The sequence below is a fragment of the Zingiber officinale genome, chromosome 6A (genome assembly GCF_018446385.1).
Source record: "Zingiber officinale cultivar Zhangliang chromosome 6A, Zo_v1.1, whole genome shotgun sequence".
Taxonomy (NCBI): domain Eukaryota; kingdom Viridiplantae; phylum Streptophyta; class Magnoliopsida; order Zingiberales; family Zingiberaceae; genus Zingiber; species Zingiber officinale.
The window spans coordinates 92,720,493-92,741,375 of NC_055997.1; positions in this window are offsets into that span (position 1 = coordinate 92,720,493).

The following is a 20,883-nucleotide window of genomic DNA, read 5'->3' on the forward strand; positions in this document are numbered from 1 at the left end:
AATATACATGCGTTAAGCTATGCCTAAAAGAGTTGTTTCCCTATAAGTGGGATCAAGAGCACTCTTCATGATATGAATATGAAATGAGTAATATGGACTATGTAGATATGACATGCTATTTTACTTTTAAGGCTTGTACCAAGGGTGGGCTCCATAAGCACCCCGGGGTCGATGGACTAAGAAACGGACCTCGTTAGGGATGGACTTCTAAGTGCCCCTAGGTCGATGGACTAAGAAACGGGCCTAGTATATGTATGCCCTGTAGGGTTCAAGACTTGCTACCTTGAACCTACTAGGACGCGCGCATTTATGTACGTGGTACAAGCCGGGATCCCCTCTTATGTTGAGATTATGTTTAAGTATCTATGCTATACGTTTAAAAAAAAAAGGCATAATGCATATGTTCCATGATGTATGTTTAAGAGTTCACCATGCATATACCTTAGGAATAAACCATGATAATTATGATGATCATGTTATGATATGCCATGCTACCTTGTCTTTATGCCATGATATCTATGATGATGCTTATGACATGTATGATTATCATGTATGTTATGCCATGATATCTTATGCTATGATGTATGTTTTATGATTGATGACATGCTATACGGTTTTTGTGAGTAGGAAAGGAACTTACTGAGCCATGAGTGCTCACAGCTTACTTTCTTGTACCACAGATAAGGGTAAAGGATGGATGAACTAGGAGAGCAGCAGGAGGGGCTAGCAGGATGTGTGTGGCAGTGACTGGCTAAAGAAGAAGAAAAAAAAAGACCTGCTTTTGTTTAATGGAAATTATGCCTAGTTTATATAGGACTCTATGACATTTTATCATGTTTACTCTATATGTGTTGAAATAATGTTAAGTATGACATGTGGACTCTATGTTTCAAAAATTTACAAGTAAGACTTCCGCTATAATAAGTTATTAAGTTGTTAAGTAATGTAAGTAACCCCCCGTCGCCTTAGCAGGAGGGGCGGGGCGTTACATTATCGAAGTCAATGCCCTAAGGGGAAGAAGGTGGTCAAGGCTCAAGGAGGAAGCTCAGCTCAAGGGGGAGCCTCCAAGGTAAAAAGGAATGTATCATTCATTGAGCCTATCCCCTTAAATAATGGTAAAAAGCATGATAGTTCCAATTTATATCATTTCAATGCTATTTACCATGAGAATAGGAAATATGATAAAGTTAAGGAAAATCATGTAGCTTATCATGCTAAAACCTCTCAACCTAGGCTTAGAAAGGTAAATAGGAATTTAGGCAAGAACCCTAAGGATTCTAGGTATTTGCCTAAGAAGAAGAAAAATCAAGGTTTTAGTGAAAAACCTAAGGTTGAAGAATTATGGAAGGAAAATCAAGTCTTGAGGTCAAGACTTGATAAATTAGAGAGGACTCTTAGAAAAATCACAAATATGACACAAGGGTCCAAGAGTCAAAACCTAGGTCTAGAAGTATCAAAGTCATCCAATGGTCATAAGGGTTTGGGATACAAACCTAAAACCAAGTAGGATGTAATTTCTTACCATAGGGTTCTATATAGCTATGGAACCAACCCTAGGCCTAGTGGGCAAGCTAAAAATACTAGGGAGGTCATCCCTAAGAGTATTTTTACAATAAACGTGACTAAGACTTCTAAGAAGTCCAAGAAAATCACAAGGAAGGTCACAAGGGAAGCAATTCGTAGGGTTGACCTAGAAAATGTGACCAAGGCTTCTAAGAAGCCAAACAAGGTCACTAGAAAGATATCTAGGGAAGTTATCCCTAGTGAATACCTAGAGCATCCAAGGAGCACCAATAGGTTTTGGGTTCCTAGGAGTATTTTCTCTACCCCATAGATGGGTTAGAGAGTGTCAACTCTAAGAAGAAGGGTAATTAATCCAATTTTGAAGAAATTGACACTCAAGGAACATTTTCAAGATTATTATTAACATTTAAAAATGAAATGGATGTATGATTTACTCTTTGAAAGAGTAAAATGTGCCAAATTTGAGAAGTATTGATTTTATTTTAAAATGACACATATTGGGAAAACATAAGGAAATACCAAGTTGAGATTTTGGTATTTTCTTAGTGCTACTCTTGTGGAAGAACGAAATATGCCAACAATTGAGGAATAAGTTTAATTTCAATTGACATAAGTTAATCAAGAGAACTAGAAATGTCAATTTAGGTTTTGGCATTTTCTTGGAGCGTTTAGAGGGCAATCTAGGTTTAATTTTTAACTTAGCTAAGGTTTTAAGGACACTTAGATAGGTAATCTAGGTATTTTATTTATGCTAAACCTTGCCATGATTGTTTTCCCATGATATGTCATGACATCATATTTATTTATTTGTATTCTGCATTCATGACTTACTATGAAAAATACAAAAATATCATGTCATGTCATACATACATCATGTAGTTATAGAAATCTTTCTTTTGAAAGCTATTTCATTTTGATGTATGCCATAACATATCATGCATTATTTTTAATTCCTTAAAATTAAGGACAAATGACATTTATCAACAAGTATCAACAAGTGACATTCTAGGTGGATGTTCAATATCCACAAAATTCCTAGATAGATATACATGATCCCTAGATTAGGGCAAACCCAAACTTTACATCTCACAAAGACCCATAAGGTGACTTGTATGTGTTTTAGTGCACATTAGATACAAGTGAGATGTTAGGATGATGAACAAAACTCAAGATATTGATTTAGTGCATTCTTTTGAGTTTTAAGTTCATCAAAACACATAGTTATGTGTTTTCCCATCATTGGGAAAGCTAATGTACAAGTCATGTGCATTTAGCCCAAGGAACATGGTGGGAGATTGGTTTTGAAAATCATTTTAAAATACTTTTGAAAAACCTTGGTGAAGACTATCTTTTGATAGTAATCATCATTGAATAGTTAGACATAAACTTGAAGAAAACACTAAATTTTTTACAAGTTTTCAAGTTTGTGTCAATCTTTGAAAATATGATGTATTTTCATAGAAAACTATTTTTCCATGATAATATATGCCCTAAATAATGTCTACAATGATTTTCATGATTTTTTAAATTTTATAGAATTTTCTAGGGGTTTCTGAAGTTGATTGAAATGAAATTTCAACAACTATCAGACTTCAATCGATCACCCGATCGATTGAAGGGTCTCAATCGATCGGGCGATCGATTGAGAGCAGGCTTCTCGCGAACAGAAGTCTTCTGGATCGATTCACCGATCGATCTAGCCCTTCTGAATCGATCAGTGGATCGATTCAAGCTGGTTCAATCGATTGGAACCCAACTCCAATCGATCGAAGATGCTGATTTTGGTTGGGAAAGATTATTTTCAGCATTTTGAACCTATTTTAGTCTAGGTAACCATTCCTAACCCCTCAAAATATATTTGTATACATAAAAAGAGTATTTTCATGTTGAAAACAAGGATGGATTGGTTGAGAATGACTAAATTGAAGTTTAGGTTGAGGTTTGATTCAAATTTTGAACTTTTGAACCTCAAAACTTCTAAATTTGGGGTTCCTAAAGTTTTAGGGATTCCAAGTCATTGTTGGTGCAATGACAGAAGGTACGATCATGTCTTTAGGGGGAGGTACTCTTTAAAGACATGAAAACTATTTTTTTATACACCTTGGAAGGTAGTTGACCTTCTTTAGTAAAATGCTCAAGGATGAGCATTGGATTACAATGGAGAGTGTATATCTTCATTGTTTAAGTTGTAAATGCTCAAGGTTGGGCATTTGTCTACATTGGGGAGAATGTAGGGTTGATGATAATGAAGGGTATGGGACCTTCATTATCGTGTTGATCACAACGAGTGAAGTTGTGAACAACGATGAGCAACTCTTCAGGGGGAGAGTCTCAAAGGGGAGAGTTTTCAACAAGTGAATTTGTTGATGTGTGCCAATAGGGGGAGAATGTAGGGTTTAAGTTAGGCCTTCATTATCTAAGAGGGAGTTTGCCTTCTTAGTGAAAGAATGTAGGGTTTAACTTATGCTTTCATTACCTAGTGGCATGAAGGAAGTTGAGACTATGGGAATTAGCCTAGCTTAAATGGGGTATTGTCAAATATCAAAAAGGGGGAGATTGTTGGTGCAATATCCCTCAGGTCAAGGTTAACCTGGTTGACCAAGCTTGTGTTGGACCCCGTGATAGTTTTGATGTGATCAACCAAGTTGGTTAGGTCCTGCGTTGTATTTGATCCCTGTGTCTGAGTGTGCAGGAGCTTAGGAGCACATGAAGTCGAGCGGAAGACGCAGCCAGCGAGAAGGACGGCACGGGAAGGGAGCCGACGGGCTCGGTGCGTCCGAAGTACGAGAGAGCTGCGGAAGAGTACTCCGGTGGGCGTGAAGAGCGTGCGCAGCGTTCGAGGGACGTTAAGCCGGGACGGAAGGCTGCTCGAGGAAGGCCGGAAATTGGGTTCGGGTGAGCCCTATTTCTGTTGGCTGCAATCACCCAAAAGATCGGAGCATCGGAAGTCGCAACAAGCTGGAAACGAAGTCAAAGGAGCTGAGCTGCCAGCTTGGAGGCTCCTCCAACCTGACTGGAGGCGCCTCCAGCTTGAAGGCGCCTTCAACCAGGTTGGAGGCACCTTCAGCCAGATTGGAGGCGCCTTCAACCAGTCAAAGTGATCGTTCTACGCGCGGATAAAGTTTTATCCGCTGACTCCCATGGAGGCGCCTTGGACCCTCGTTGGAGGTGCCTTGAAGCCTCGGGATAGGATTTTCAGGACCTATATAAAGGCCCCTGGAGCTAGGAATTCAATATCAACTCAAGCATTCAATCTGTAGTGTTTCCTAGCAATAGTTCTAAGCTTTTGAAAGTGTAAAAGGCTTCTCCGCCTTCAGCAAAGGAGATTTTTTTTACTGCACTTTTTCTACTGCCCTGGATTAACAACCTCCTTGGTTGTAACCAGGTTAATTCTCCTGTGTCTTTCTTTTACTGTTTTATTTAACTATTGCACTAATTGAGTTGAAGGTACGAGGAGGGTATATTTATTTTTTCAGGAGCAATTCATCCCCCCCTCTTGCCGGCCTCCGCTGCACCAACAAGTGGTATCAGAGCCAGATCGCCTCAGAAGGACTAACCGGCAACTGAAGCACTACGATCAAGACGATGGCTGGAAGTTCGACGGAGATTTCGCTACATGGAAGCGAAAAATGGAAGTATTCTTCAAAACCGAGTTCGATATCTTACTAACAATGAAATACGGTTTTGCACTCCTAAAGACAAAGAAGAGTTCCAATGGACGAAGAAGGAGCAGGCGGATTTCGTGGCGAACGGAAAAGTTGAGTTTCACTTGCTCAGCGTTCTTCCACCCCAAGAGGTAAGTCGGATCGGAAGCTACGACTCCGCAAAAGACCTCTGGGAGAAATTCCTAGAGCTCCACGAAGGCACCTCGGAAGCAAAGCTAGCGAGGCGCGACATTCTTCGAACACAACTAACGAATCTCCGAATGAACACCGGCGAGAAGGTAGCACAACTCCAAGCACGGATCAAGGAGCTGATAACGCAACTGACGAATCTCGGCGAAACGGTAATGAACCGAGACTCCATCCGATACGCGCTCAACGCCTTTCCGAGGACTCCAGAATGGGCATCCTTAGTAGATGCTTACTACATCTCTAAGGACCTTGAGGTAAGTACCTTAGAAAGTTTGTTTTCTACCTTTGAACTTCACGAGTCTCAGATTGCAGAGCCTAAAGAAGTAGTGAAGTCAAACCTCGACGTCGCCCTACAAGCAAGGAGGGGCGATCCCGATTCCGAAGCTTCGATCGACGAATCTGAAGCGGCACTACTGGTAAGACGGTTTAATAAATTTTTAAATTCTAACAAATTTAGATTGCAGTCGAAAAAGCTCCAGCGAAAGAAAAGGGTGGTTCGTTGCTACAATTGCAACGAAGAAGGACATATCAAAGATGACTGTCCAAAACTGAAGAGCAAAAGTAAGGAAAGGAGCAAGAAGCCCACTCGACCCAAACACAATCTAAAGGCCACGTGGGATGATTCGTCGTCCTCCGACTCCGAAGTCGAAGAATTCTCGGGACTAGCACTGATGGCCAACCATCAGCTAGAAGAAACGTCCAGCTCAGAAATGAGCATAGATGAAGGGGGAGGAACATCAGAAGGAGAAAGCAATGATGAAGGGAGAGCATCGTAAGATGAGGTAAGTAAGGTACGTGCCCTAAACTCTAAACAGTCTTTTGAGTTTATTAAAGCTTTGTCTAAAGAATTAGATCAATTAGAAAAAGAAAATGAAAATTTAAAATCTGAAAATAAAAATCTAAAATTATAAATTGAGAAATTAAGAAATAATACATGTTTAAATTAAAAAATTAAAGTTTATGGAAAATTGAACTGGTACATTAGATATCATCAGGGACAACTTAGGAAAATACCAAGAAACTATGTACCCCCTAGATTTTTGAATAATCCTGTAGGAAGGAACCTCTATTGGATTCCAAAATCTATAGTTAATTAATCTATCAAAAATTAAAAGCTTATAGTGAGAAAATTAAACATTGAAATTCTTTATGGAAGTTTTGTCTAAGGAAGTGGTTGCTGCTCCAATAACCAAGAAGGCCTAGTGCCTCGCCATGACCTGGAAGCTAAAATATTGAAAGAAAATGTTTAATTAACTTTCTGAAAAAGTATTAAACTAGAATTAAATAATGCTTTAAAAGTTTTTAAATCTTTTTAAAATTCTAAAAAGTCAGATTGTGAAAACTCAAAAATTTAAATTTGACTTAAATTTTTTTTTTCATTTTTAACTTATAATTTTTTTAAAAAATTCTATACATTTCACTTAACTTAAGTTATTTTTTTTTCATATTTTCTTAACCCCATTTTTGTTGTGATCAAAGGGGGAGAGAAAAGTACAAGTTTAGGGGGAGATAGGAAAATTTTAAGTTTAAAATTTTATATGTTTATAAATTGCAAATTTTTTTTAAAAGGTGTTGCAATTTTATTTATTGCAATATTGTACTTAACCTGTTAGTCTAGTAATTTACCTTTAAAATTACTATTAATGTCTATGTTGTCTCTAACTTGAACTTGGGTTGATGCACATCAAAAAGGGGGAGATTGTTGGACCCCGTGATAGTTTTGATGTGATCAACCAAGTTGGTTAGGTCCTGCGTTGTATTTGATCCCTGTGTCTGAGTGTGCAGGAGCTTAGGAGCACAGGAAGTCGAGCGGAAGACGCAGCTAGCGAGAAGGACGGCACGGGAAGGGAGCCGACGGGCTCGGTGCGTCCGAAGGACGAGAGAGCTGCGGAAGAGTACTCCGGTGGGCGTGAAGAGCGTGCGCGGCGTTCGAGGGACGTTAAGCCGGGACGGAAGGCTGCTCGAGGAAGGCCGGAAATTGGGTTCGGGTGAGCCCTATTTCGGTTAGCTGCAATCACCCAAAAGATCGGAGCATCGGAAGTCGCAACAAGCTGGAAACGAAGTCAAAGGAGCTGAGCTGCCAGCTTGGAGGCGCCTCCAACCTGACTGGAGGTGCCTCCAGCTTGAAGGCTCCTTCAACCAGGTTGAAGGCGCCTTCAACCAGGTTGGAGGCGCCTTCAGCCAGGTTGGAGGTTCCTTCAACCAGTCAAAGTGACCGTTCTGCGCGCGGATAAAGTTTTATCCGCTGACTCCCATGGAGGCGCCTTGGACCCTCGTTGGAGGCGCCTTGGAGCCTCGGGATAGGATTTCCAGGACTTATATAAAGGCCCTTGGAGCTAGGAATTCAATATCAACTCAAGCATTCAATCTGTAGTGTTTCCTAGAAATAGTTCTGAGCTTTTGAAAGTGTAAAAGACTTCTCCGCCTTCAGCAAAGGAGATTTTTTTTACTGCGCTTTTTCTACTGCCCTGGATTAACAACCTCCTTGGTTGTAACCAGGTTAATTCTCCTGTGTCTTTCTTTTACTATTTTATTTAACATTGCACTAATTGAGTTGAAAGTACGAGGAGGGTATATTTATTTTTTCAGGATCAATTCACCCCCCCTCTTGCCGGCCTCCGCTGCACCAACAGCTTGAGGCTTGGTTTAGGTTTCGATGTTCGACAATACAAGACTTCGATGATATGGACAAGTGCAGGTACAGTTGTTCATTTAGGGAGATTGTTTGGTACAATTCCCCTCTGATCAGGGATTGATTAGGTTGGTTGAAGAAGAAATCAAGTAGGTCAAGGTTGACCAGATACTTGACTGGGAAGTCCTAAGTGGGATGTTAGGCAGAAGGAAATCCTGGTGAGTGAAGCCAAGTGGAAATCCTAGTGAGTGAAGCTAGGCAGAAGGAAATCCTGGTGAGTGAAGCCAGGTAGAAGTCCTAGTGAGTGAAGCTAGGCAGAAGGAAGTCCTGGTGAGTGAAGCCAGGTAGAAGAGAAGTCCTAGTGAGTGAAGCTAGGCAGAAGGAAGTCCTGGTGAGTGAGGCCAGGCAGAAGGGAAGTCCTGGTGAGTGAAGCCAGGCACGGGGAAAATCCAGATGGGTCAAGGTTAACCAGACATCTGGTGAAAGTCCAAGTAGGTCAAGGGATTGAGCGGATACTTGGCACGAGGAGAAAAGTCCAAGTAGGTCAAAGGGACTGACCCGATACTGTTGGTTGCTACTCGGAAAACCCAATGGCTCCACTGTACAAAAATTTTGTACGTGATCTGAACCTTTCCTAGCTACCATGTGTTCTTTTAAATTAAACTTGTATCTCCTGCGGAACTTAACACGTTTGATTCCAAGTTTAACTTATATGTTCTTTTAGGTTTAGATTTGGATCTCCTGCGGAACTTAACACGTTTGATCCAAATCACCTAGGTTATAAATTTAATTAAATATTAGTTTCCAAAATTGGCTTCCAGTGCTGCATGGCGAGGCACTTGGCTTTCTTGGATATGGGAGCAACCACCACCGACTAGACAAAGCCTTTTAAGGAAAGTTAATATTTAATTTCCTTATATAACTATAGGTTAACCAACAGGAACAATCAAATCACAAGGAAAAAAGAAAAAGAACACAACATCGAAATTAAATTCGAAAAACAAGAATCGAATGCCTCTTGTATTTGGTATTTATACAAAGAAAAATTAACTAGTATGATGCGGAAATTAAATACTAGTTATATCTCTTCCTTGTATGCTAAAAACCTCGAGATCTTCTGCCGTTTCCCTCGCCTCCTCTTAGACGTCGTGTGGGCGACGATCCTCCAAGACGAACACCACCCGGAAAGCTTCTCCTCCTTCTCTAGAATTCGGCCACCACCACCACAAAGGAGCAAAAGAGAGCAAAGGGAAGAGAGGGAGAGGGGTCGGCCACTTGATGATCTCCAACAACACAATATCAATTGTTATGTTTTTCAAGGCCTCTCCTTCCCCCCTTTTTATATTAGTTTCCTAACGTAAAATTATGGAAAGAGTTTTATAAAAAATTAGACTCATTCCTATTTCCTTTTAATTTTTTCTTTTTCTTTCCTTTTAATTAATCAATCCTAGATTAATTTATTAATTAAACAACTATTTGTTGATGTTTAATTATTTGACCGGCCCCTTGCTTGGGCACCTAGCAAGGTGGCCGGCCACTTATTAAAAGGGAAAGAAAGAAATTTTTTTTCATAAAATTTAAAAGAAGAAAACTTTTAATAAAATTTTACAAACTCTCTTTTTTTTATGATGTGGATATTAAAAGAAAACTTTTAAAATTTAAAACCAAGTTTTAAAATTTAAAATATCTCTAATAATATTTCTTTTTAAAAGAAAGTTTTATAAATTTTACAACTCTCTTTTAAAACCTTGTGACCTAATTTAAATTAGGAAAATTTTATAAATTTTTAAAATCTCTCTTTTTACAAATTGTAAATATCTGAGGAAATTTAAAAATTCAAAAACAACCTTCCTAATTTAAATATTGCGGCCGGCCCCCTTGCCCAAGGCAAGGGCCGACCACTTCTAGAGAATATGTGGTCGGCCATTGTTTGGTCACCAAGCAATGAACCGGCCCCTTCTTGGACACCAAGATAGGCTTTTCTTTGGATGAACTTGAGACTTTATTGAGACTACAACAGGGACCTAGAGGAGAAATTGGTTTTGGCCTTCTGATGAGCTTGAGTATCCTGTATTCGCCCCGAACACACAACTCAAGTTCATCGATAATAACTCATTCCACTAGAGAGTTATTACCGCACTACCGCACCAATCCCAAATTACATTATGGGCTCCTTCTTATCATGAGTGTGTTAGTCTCCCTATGTTTAAGATTACGAATGTTCACTAATTAAGTGAGTTACTGACAACTAATTTAATTAATATCTAGCTCCAAGAGTAGTACCACCCAACTTTATTGTCATGTTGGACTAGGTCCACCTGCAGGGTTTAACATGACAATCCTTATGAGCTCCTCTTGGGGACATTCTCAACCTAGATAACTACGACACAGATTCCTTCTATAATCAACAACACATACTATAAGTAATATCATTTCCCAACTTATCGGGCATATTGATTTATCGAGCTAAACCTCACCCTTTGATAAGTCAAAGAAATAAATATTAAATATACATGCTTGTTATTATATTAGGATTAAGAGCACACACTTCCATAATAACTAAGGTCTAGTTCTTTTACTAAGTCAGTAAAAAAAGAACTTACCTAAATGATCCTACTTAATACACTTAAAGTGTATCAGTGTAATTTATTAGTCAAGATAAACTAATACTTAATTGCACTACGTCTATTCTGATGGTTTGTTCCTTTCCATCTTAGTCGTGAGCAACTGTTTATAATTTATAGAGAACCGACAACATGATCTTCTAAGTGTGACTCCACACTCCATGTTATCTACTATATAAATTAATTGAACAATTACATTTAACAAATAAATGTAAACATTTGACCAATGTGATTCTTTATTTCAAAATAAATGTGTACAAAAGCTAAACTTTTAAGTATACACTCCAACAGATACTTGGTAAGAGGAGAAAAGTCCAAGTAGGTCAAAGGGACTGACCAGATACTTGGCAAGAGGAGAAAAGTCCAAGTAGGTCAAAGGGATTGACCGGATACTTGGCAAGAGGAGAAAAGTCCAAGTGGGTCAAAGGGATTGACCGGACACTTGGTGAGCGAATTCTAGCAGGTTAAGGGTGACCGGATGCTAGGCACGATGAACCAACAGGTCATGGTTGACCAGATGTTGGTTTAGGAGGCTTTAGACTTGATTTTAGGGAGAAATCATGAGCTGGATCGATCAGCCGATCGATTGGCTCATGCCCAACGATCGGTCGATCGATTGGGCGAGTCTTCGAGACAACCTCCTCCCAATCGATCAGTGGATTGATTGGGGCAAGTGTGCAATCGCATAGAACAACGCTGGATCGATCGGTCGATCGATCCAGATACCCCAATCGATCAGTGGATCGATTGCGAGCTGCGATTTCGCACGATAAGCCCTGGATCGATCAGCCGATCGATCCAGGCAATTTACCGAGAGCACAGAGGCGCTCTGGATCGATCAGCCGATCGATCCAAAGCCTCCCCGATCGATTGGGAGCAATCCAATCGATCGGGATCCGACCGTTGGCATAGATAAAGGCCGTTGGCGTGCGTCTTCTTCTGAACAACTCGCACTGTTCATCTCCGATCCTCTCCAGCGAGCATAGCAGCTCTCCACACGTCTTCTCCACTCTATCACCAGTTCTTGAAGGGTTCTTGGAGCAAGGTTTGCTAGTGATCCAAGATCAAGAGGCGGGCTACAACAAGAAGTTAGGGTTAGGGTTTTCATTGCATAACTTGTAAGCTTTTGCTTGTATTTTGTCTCCCTTTCCTTCTTCTTGTATTGAGAGTGTTGTAGGGCTTCTCCGCCTTTGGTAGTTACCATAAATGAGTGTTATTCATAGTGGAGGGTGTGTGTGTGCGTGGATCCTTGGATTAGTCACCTCTTGTGAGGTGGATACCAAGTAAAATCCATTTGTTAGCGTTGTATGCATTTATTTCTTTGTATTTCCGCTGCACATCCTTGAAGAAATAAGAAACGAAGCACACGAGCACGCGACGAGCTATTCCCCCCCCCCCCCCCCCCCTTTTAGCTACATTTCGGTCCCAACATATATAGTACAACCTCCCGATTTTATAACATCCAAGAATACCAATAAATTATGTAAGCTCAAGAGGTCTATTTATGGACTAAAGCAAGTATCTCGGAGTTGGAATATGTGATTTGACGAAGTTATTAAAGATTTTTCCTTTGTTAAGAATCCAAAAGAATCTTGTGTTTACAAGAAGGTTAGTGGGAGCAAGATTACAATCCTAGTGTTATATGTTGATGATATACCTCTTATAGACAATGACATCCCTAGCCTAGAATCTACCAAGACTTGTCTGGGAGAGTGTTTCTCAATGAAAGATCTTGGGGATGCTACCTATGTCTTAAGTATTAGAATATACTGAGATAGACAAAGCAGGTTGCTAGGGTTGAGTCAAGGTATATACATTGATAAAATGCTAAATAGATTCAGCATGCAGGACTCCAAGAAAGAATTTTTACCAATGTCACATGGTGTACATCTCTCCAAGGTTATGTATCAAAAGACACAAGAGGAGAGAAGCAGAATGTGCAAGATACCTTATGCTTCGGCTAGAGGGTTCATAATGTATGTTATGATATGCACTTGACCAGATATCTCATATGCTTTAAGCATAACTAGTAGATATCAGTCAGATCCTGGAGAGGGTCATTGAATTGTGGTAAAGACTGTCCTTAAGTATCTTAAAAGAACAAAGAACATGTTCTTATTTTTCGGAGGAGAGGAGGAATTGATCGTTAGAGGATATACTAATGCAATTTTCAGACAAATTGGGATGATCTGAAATCGTAGCAAGGTTATGTGTTTTGTTTGAATAGTGCAGCTATTTGCTAGAGGAGTTCCAAGTAGGAGATAGTTACAGATTCAACAACTGAGTCTAAGTACACAGTAACTTCGGAGACAACAAAGGAAGTTGTGTGGATCAAGAACTTCATAACGGAGCTTGAAGTGGTTCCTAGGATTCTTGATCAAGTTGTGCTATACTGTGACAATAATGCAATTATAACACAGGCAAAAGTTCCAAGGTCTCACTAACAATCCAAGCATGTACTGAGGAAGTATCACCTCCTCAGAGAGTGTTTAGAGAGTTGACGTGTTGGTTAGCAGAGTAGATACTAGCGAGAACATCGCAGTCTCACTCACAAAGGTCTTACCTCTGCAGAAACATGAGACCCATGTGAGGAGCCTAGGACTAAGAGTATATAGTGTTTGGCAATAGTGCAAGTGAGAGATTGTTAGTGTGTGCACTTATATGGCAAGACATTCTTATGAATTTATGGATAATTATTTTACAAAGGAAAGTACTTATTGTTTGTCATTTTTTTTGTACGTATATAATTAATGATAAAGTTCCAATGATTAATGGGTATATTAATATAAAAATAATCCTTGATCAGATAGATATCTAGAGGGGACTAGATATCTAGATCAACGCTGAGTATGACTAAGTTGAGATAAACCGAGAGATGGATATCCAAGTTGTACTTGAGGGTGCCTTGAGTTTAGAGGTACACTAGACATAACCCGCTTGAGAGAAAACCACATATTAAGAATCATTGGTCATTCCTCTTATGAACGAGTGTAAGTGATCTTTTGACTTGAGACCTTCATTTATTCTATGTGTGGAGTTATATACTTTGACATCGTTAAAAATAGTCTTTAATCAGATTATGATTAATACGGTTGTTGGGTGTATGACAAAGCGTAGAAGAAGTAGTATTGAGTCAATATAGAATTCATCGCTCTCTTTGATTAGGGAGTTAACATCCTGACCGCTTGATAGAACGGTTAGTGACTCAAAATCCATGGTCATGGGAGGAATGATTTATCATTCAAGAGAAGTCTATTATATCTTGGAAATCAAGTAAAACAATTAATTTAGTGATGATACATAGTGCACCAAATTGATTGGGATGTAGGCAAGATGAAGAAATTGAATTACACAACAATCAGTTCTTGGCGGCGTATGATTTATGACTAATATTTTATCATGTTGGGTGACTAAAAATTGTTGCTAGACAATTATCTTAGTCTGTGTATGAATTTACACTACTTTCATGTATAAAACCTGGAGGGGCGCACGCATAACATGTAAATATAAACATTATCTATAATTGATTATGTTAGTGGATAATAAAACTAATCAATTTATTATTTCTGAATTATAATTAATTGAATTAATAATTAATTCTGAAATATCAAAAGCTAGAATAGATCAAGATCAAATATGAATTTATTTGATCCAAAGAAGAGAGAGTAGAGTTAGTGGTAGCCACAATCATAATCATTAATGGAGAATTTGAAGAGCCACAATCATGATGATTAATGAAGAATTTGAACTTCCATAATCATGATGATTAATGAAGAATTTGAATGGTTACAACCATGATGATTAAGGGAAAATTTGAACCGTTACAATCATGATGATTAATGAAGAATTTGAAAAGTCATACCTCTTCATCTTTCTTGGAGGTTATAAGTAGTCATTCTTGGAAAATTCTTTAATGAACTCTCTCTCCACTTCTCTTTTAAAGCTTTTGGAAACCTACTCCTTCTCAGAGACACATTTTCATATTCATAGTGCTTTCAAAAGGTTTTGTCGATCCAAAAGGCTAGCACATAACAGATCGTGTCAAGTTCATGATCTAGTGCGCGTGGATATCACTAGAGGAGTCACAAGTGGGACTCTCATTTGTTTGTGATATCATTCACGTCTATCGAGAATTACAAGGTATGCTTCATTGTATGTTATTTTATTTAAAACTATATCTACCACGAAGAAATTCATGATTTAAGAGAAAAATCTAATTTTAATATATGTATTTTGCTACGTTTCAATTCTAACATGAATTCCATAGGTAAAAATCTTGTAACCCATGATATCATCAACAAGTAAACCCTTGACAAAATGACGACGAAGATGTTGATAATCAAAATTGCCCATAAAAAACTGAGAACTCTTGGAGAGCAGATATCTATGTAGCAATCCTACTTATTAATTATTATTGTGCATATAAACCCAAGTATTTTTAGCTAACAATTCTTTATCAATAGAAATAATCCGTTGAGAAGGATTAACCTTGTCTTCATAGATAGAACATAAGCTCTTTTGTTTGAAAATCAGCAGCCATTAGAAGTTCTGCCAAGCCAAGTATGATGTGTCGGGTTTGATGATTTGGAGTGTTTAATGATCATTGTCAAGGCATAGACTCTTATCATTACGAGACCCATATGTATATGGTGAAATCCTACCTCACGTAATGCTTGGTGACTTTGGGAAGTGACAAGTGGTAAATCCACTTGATTTTCCTCAATGCAAAGAATATCTTCTTCCGAATAGTGTTGATAGACCCGGTGCTGAGTGGGTCTGAATCCTGCTGAATATAGAACTTCCGCTGGTACCATTCCAGCTCTTCTTGATCTTGAAATATCTAGTTGCTCTTCAGGGCTTAGTTGGCTTTCAATAGTACGTCTGAAGCGCCTCTAGCTTGGCATTAATCTTCTTTGAATATTATAAAGCCTTCTTTGATTAGTTTGATAATCCCTGATTTGATCTTCCGTGCTGGGTACTTGGATTGATGTTTGGGCTACAGTCGACGGTCTTGTAGTACACATTTCTTCTTTTCTTGTTGAAGAATATCTTATGGGTTGCGATAAATCAGAATTGAGCCTCTCATCTTGGGAATTATTGGTTCTACTCCTAAGGTTAATCCGCTTAATTTCTTTGAAAGCTCCTCAATGGAATTTTCCAATTCTTTAGTGCTTTCCTTTTCTGCTGGTGCTGTGACACTTCCTTTTAGAGCTTGCACTTGCTCATGTAGCTTCAGAACCTGATTATTTAGTGCAACAATTAAGGAGATAATTGTATTGTTTTGCTTTATCAAGGTTCTATGAGTGTCAAATGTTGTTTTGAAGTCGGCTGGCCTAGCAAATCCTAAAGCTGGGGCTTTTAATAATTCTGTTGCCCTTACTGCTTTAAGTCTTCTGATTGTTTCACCCAATCTTCACTCATCCACCTATAAGGTTTTTGACACTTTCAACCAGCTTCTCAACCCTTTTGATACTATTTTTAAGTTCCTTAACTTGCTTAGCAACTTCTTCAACTAGTCTTGGTTGCTTGATTATCTGAATTACCAGACTTTTGACTTTTGACTTGGTGAATGACCTATGGTCTACTAATTATTGTTCAAGGTTACAAATAGAGGTTCGCAGCTGCGCTACCTCCTTTTTCAAAGATTGGTTCTCTTCCTTAAGCGAATAGAAGTGTTTCAAGGAAACTTTTGACAGTAAAGAGTGTTAGTTAGAGCCCTAGAGCCAATCATTTGATGATTGTATGGACTCATGTATATCATATTCTTGTATATTAATAAAGGTATTTATTTGGTTATTATACTTATTTGTATTAGTGCCAAATAGACTAAGTATAATAGCGTCCTTGAGTAGAAGGTTCATACCTATATCAATCTATTAGTTGAATCGATAGTGAGATGATATAGGGAACACTACTCTAAATCATTCCTAGTCGAGTATCAACATTCTGGGACAATGTTAATACAATAAGACTAGCATGTAGGTCAGCTCGATGACTTGATCTCACAAGTCATGGATATAGAGATATCAAGCTGACACATGGGTATGCATTAGAGAATGCATACTGAATGACCCGCCATGAGAAAGTATCATGGATCGTTATATGAGTGTCATATACTTTCTCATGTGGCTATTAGTATGACTATTAGTCCTTTGACTTGAAGTCACCATGGATCCCTACATAAGGAGTTATGTACTTTGGTTTCGTCAAACGTCACCCGTAACTGGGTGGACTATAAAGGCGATTACTGGGTATATAACGAATTATGTAGAGGGATGTGAGTGATGTAGATGAGATCTATCCCTCCCATATGACGGGAGCGACATCGGTATTCTTGATAGAGTGAGACCACTAAATGCATGGCTATGCCCAAATGAGTCAACATTAGATGTTGAACTCATTTGATCGAGTGAGTCTACTTGGAGTTCAAGATTTAGATTGATTAGAGGATGACACGGTCTATGCCTCATATTGATCAATCTAGATGTCTAGGATAGAAGGACAATGACATATATTGTGAGGAGTCACAATTAGTAGTCACAAGGTGATGTCGGATCTCGACATTCTTGTAACTTGGGTAGTAATGATGTGTTGCTAGATACCGCTCATTACTTATGCTCCTAAATGGGTTTAGGGCATTGCCAACGTTACAAGAACCTATAGGGTCACACACTAAGGACAATTAGATGGAGATTTGGTTCATATGATGAAATAAGAGGATTAGATTCATTTGATTAATCATATTGGATTAAGAGTAATCCAAATTGAATTAATGTGGGGGTTACACCTCCTTGAAGGTGGCCGGCCACTTGAATGTGGAGAACAATTTTCATTTTTGAAAATTGATTCCATCATTCATTCCTTCTTCTTCCTCCTAGAGTTCTTCTTGCACTCTCCCTCTCCTCCTTCCTTGGCCGAACCACATAGGTGCTAGCACACCTTGGTTTTTGGTCACCTCCATCTAGTGTGTCCGTGTGGATACTTCTAGAGGACCGTGCGCTTGACGGTCTTGAGATCCGGCAACATTTGGACGAGCAAGATTCGCGTGGGGCGCGCATCAAGGGTAATGATCTTAACTTTAGTGTAGATCTAAAGTTTTTACAAACTCGTACAAGAAAAGGTTTTTCGAAAAGTTTTTGTTTACGAATCTTTGCACAAGATCCATGGCTTCGGGTGACTCGGGGTTTCCGCGACGTGAAAAAGCGGTTTTCGCGGCCCGACGAACCCAACAAAGAGATCCTATAGTAAATTACTCCAAGATTATGTGCTAGTTCAGAAGTTTTGGGTTTTGGTATTTTAGCAAGGTCTAAATATTCAAGGTTTACGGTTCAGGATTTGTTATACCACTCATTTATATTTTGCTCAAATTTTTCGGACATGGTATATTAGCTATACATACTTACAACTTAGGAATTCATAAAACTTTCATGCTCACTTGACGGGTAACGGCTCCTTATCTGGAGGCTTATGTATACTGCAGTCTTTTGCAATCAGTTAACAAATTCGGTCACCTTATTATATGCTTTCTTTAGATATATCTTTATCTTTATCAAGGAGTATCCTCTAATAAGGCCTTCAGGCTTACCGTCTTACGCACTTACTAGCCTTGCGGAACCCGGACCAAGGATGCTTATCGAGTCTCCACCTTTCAGCCTAACGATTAACTCCTTGAACATAAGGAAGATAATGAGCACATAAATAAATGATATACAGCCCTTACCTTCACCTTGAACTTATAATTTTAGCCGGCCATGAGCTTAAGTCACTTTTAACTCAAGCTCTGATACCAAAAAGAGGATCGATTTTTGAGAAAATTTGAAATTAAACCCGAGACGAAGCTTAGAATTTATTTCTCCTTCAGAAATTCATAGCTCATGACCTTTAGAGGAAATAAACACATTGGTGTTGCTCAAGTGTGTTTAAACCTCAACACTCTGAGTCTTTAAATAGCTTCGGCAAAGTTGTGATGATAAGAAGCGGGTGCCTTCCTTTGGCCTCATCGTCCTTCTTATTCAGCACCTTTTTCGGCCATTGCAGACTTTACATCACACTTACTCACTTTACATCACACACTGACTCAACGTTTCTTCTTTATGTCATATTGCTGAGTTATAAAGTATTTTTACAGCTAATGAAAGGACGGCTCCCCGAGGCTCAATCCTTTCTTTTACACCTTTTGGATTTTTGGGCTCGCCATTTGCTTCTAAGTTATGGTGGAGTCTCCTGTATAACACAATAGACGTCACGTAAAGCATTGGATGCCCTCCAGAGATCTTTTCATGTTTCTTGAATTATTGGGAGTTTCTCGGTCCAATAATTGTCTCTTTCTCCTCCTATATGCCTCCGATGATTGAAATCATACTCCTTCATTTGCTGAAAAAGTTCTAATTCATTAATAGCTAATGATGCATTTCGAATAGCTTGATCCTCAATCTCTTTCATCCTTCGCCACTTTTGATGTTCTTCATGAAGAAGTATGTTTTTTGCAGTATCATGTATCAAATCCTCATATTCAGTTAATAAGGGAAATTGAACAGATCCTCCAATCCCTTCTTCCGTAAGTACTGCTAACGTCTCCGTGTTTTTTACTAGCCTGGATAGATTATCAGCGAAAACATTTAATTTTTCATCGATGTGTTCAAAGTTTACCTTCACCCCAGTACCGGTGATGAAGTCCGTAAAAGCAATCTACCGAACTCTGGAAGGCTTGTTTCTGACAGATTTATTATGAAAACTAATGATAGCTTGACAATCTATCCTCAATGTAACCTCTTCTTTATACAGGAAATGGATTTTTAGGGCGCTCATAGTTTCCATTGCGGCAAAAATTTATGCGTAAATTATAGATTTGACTATAGGAAATTTACCACGAGGACTCTTTCAAGTAGTCCTTCACCTTCTATGAGTGAGAGCAGAAGACAAAAACCTCCTGTACCCCGATGGAAGCAAGCCCAACAAGAGTGTATTCGATCATAGGAATGTTCACCAGAGGCAATAGCACCTTGGGCCGCTTGAGGGATTTGGGACAGAATTTGATGTTGAATTTGTCTGCAAGGAGGATGGCCTGGAGGGGAACGCGAGGCAAAATCTCTGAGTCATCGGAGGCGACTGAGGTGGCGCCGCACTACCCTTTCTTCTGCGCCATCGCACCGCCGCTAGTGAGGATGGACGAAATCACCAAGAACCAACCTCATCAATTTGTTCTATTTCATCGTCGTCGTAAATTTGATCACCGAATGTTTTGATTTTGTCCTCCAACTTGACTTCCCCACGTCATCATCGAGGGTGGATTGAGCCCTAGAGAAGATCTAATATGCTGCTTCTTTCGATCTTCATCATTGGAGTCATTGTCTTTCTCATGTGATTATGTTCGGTCCAACGCTCCCGCCAGTCTGAGATTCATCATCGTCTTTCTCGTGTGGCAAAAGGCGAAATCACTCGCCCCCAGCGCCCCCGCCGCACCCGACCCCAGGCCATCACGAGGGAGGTAAATCACGACAGCCGAGCGGGCAAGTGGTGGTAGGGTGAGGTGCACAGGATCCAGAGATTTACGCTCCGACAACCCTACAGTTTGACCCCGCAACATGTGACAAGCATGCCACCACTTACCAACTCGGATGACCCGTGGAGTCTTCATCATCATCTTTCTCGCTACTACTTTCGGTGTCCTCCTCATAAATCTCATTCACATCCAAGATTGCTCGGTGATAGCGTTGGACTGGATTTCTTATAATTTGGTTTTCAAACATCACCAGCATCCTTTCAATAAACTTGATCCGGCGGTAAGAACAGGGGACCACCGTTCTGGGGAGTCAACGCCACGCGGAAGTCAAATGGCCGGGTGGCCGACCGGATATGGGTTGGTTGAACGCCCGGCCGGCTGACCGGGCTCTAACTGAAGGCGCCCCAGCAGGAAGCTGGGCCCCGACGCTCATGATACAGGTTCTTAGGGCCAAGCGGAAGGCACGCTCGGCCGAAGACATGAGGTAGCATACTGCTAACAGTCTCTACAAAGCACATTACCGAGAATCTCCCAAGTAGACCACTATAGGTGTCCGGCCGGACGTAAGGCAGAGGCTGGCCGGCCGGACGTTCGGCCGAGAACCAAGGGAAAAAGACAAGGGACGTCTTTCTCTGACAGCGGGCATGTGCTACGTTTAGGCCATACTCCAAATCTTGCGACAGAGGGTTTAGATGTCCCATCGAAGACGTGCTTGGACTGTAGCAGTATGGGGTCAGGTAAGCTCAC